Consider the following 1,636-nt stretch of genomic DNA (forward strand, 5'->3'; position numbering starts at 1 on the left):
TTCATTAGTGCTCGTCTCGAGAAAGGAAGCTATCATCTCCCCCCTTTCCGTGTGAAGTGTGCCACGGCACGCGGGCACCTGCCTGCCAGTGCCGCGCTTATGGGCAGAGCATAAGGCCCGGCGCGGGCTCCCGGGTGTGTCTGAAACAGTTTCGCTTAAAAACGAGAGCAGGACCAGCGCCCGGGCCTGTGCCGAGGCTCCTGCAGCCGCAGGCGGGCGCCCGGGGAAGCCCGGAGCTGCTCCCAGGCCGGTGCCCCCTCTTGACAACTGCTGCTGGTGACAAGCTTGTCGCTCAGCCTTTCCCCCCCTCGGGGGGAGTATCTGAGAAGTTTCTCCCGCGTGCAGCCGAGGAGCACCCCGCCTGCACGCAGCTGCGCCCCGCTTCTGCACAAGGACGAGGCTGCGGCTCTCTCCGTCCCACCCCGCGCCTCTGCGAAATTCAAGGGCGGTAAAACCCGCTCCCTATTTCAGCGGCATCGCAAGCCCACCCTCCCGCTCCCACTGCATCACACGAGTCCGCGGCGCGGGCAGCGCTCAGCTGTCCCCGGGGGGCGAGCGCCCTGGCCGGGGTCCCCGTGCGGGCTGCGGGGGCGCGGGTGACTGGGGCACGAAGGAGCAGGTCTGCAGACGCGGCTCTGGGCACCTGAGCCAGAGCCCCCTACCTCCTCCGACCCACTTCTGCAGAAAACCCGGCGACTGCTCGCGGCACCCCCCCCCCCCAGGTGTCGGGGGCTGAGCCGCAGCCGCTCCCTTCTACCTGCAGCCAGCCCAGCCCAGGGCTGCGTGCTCCCGAGTGACCTGCGCCGCCTTCCTCCCTCCCCACCGTCCCGGCGCCAGCTCTGCCGCAGCGGGCTCCGCCGCAGCCTGCAGACGGCTCCGCGGCGGGGGATCGCGCAAGCCAGGGCAAGCTCGGCTCAGCCCGGCCTGATCCCACGAGTCCCGCTCTGGGCTCCGCCGGGCCGCAGGTGCCCTCCCCGAGCGCTGCCTGGCAGATCTCACGCCTCTGCGGAGCCCCCCGCTTCTGTGCTCGGCCGGGCACCTACCGCTGTTTAAAAGCAAAATGGCCCAAATGCCTTTGTCTTTGCAACCGCCACGTCCCAGCGCCGGGCGTTGCTGCTCAGCAGCAAAATGTTACACACGTGCTGCTCGCGGAGGGACGTGATCGGCACCGAGCAGTGCCGCGGAGCCGGCCCGGCCGCTGTTCCCACCACGAGGGCTTGTCCCTGCAGGTGAACCGAGCTCTGCCACGACGGGCGCTTTCGGGGCAGCCCAGAGCCAAAGCGGGGGCAGAGCAGGCATCTCCCCGGGGTCTTCGCAGCCTGGCACAGGCGGCACCCCGGGCGGGTAGGGAGATGGGGGGTTGGTTTGAATAAGCGGGGAGGCGGCGGCGGAAGAGGGGAGAGAGTAATCAGGGACGGCGAAGCGAGTGCAACGGGCTGCGGCTGCAGGGGCCGTCCAGTCCCGTCCACGGGGCCCTTCCCGCATGTCAGCCTCCTGCTCCAGCCCCGCAGCACCGGCAGGGGCCCGGCCCCAGGCCCCACTGAATCACCGGAGCTCTTCCACTGCTCCTGCCACGGGCGAGGCGGGGCTGCCCCCGGCATTCACCCGGCGCCCGGAGCCGGCGCGTCCCCGCAGG

The sequence above is a fragment of the Crocodylus porosus genome, unplaced genomic scaffold (genome assembly GCF_001723895.1).
Source record: "Crocodylus porosus isolate Cpor-Errol unplaced genomic scaffold, CroPor_comp1, whole genome shotgun sequence".
NCBI lineage: Eukaryota > Metazoa > Chordata > Crocodylia > Crocodylidae > Crocodylus > Crocodylus porosus.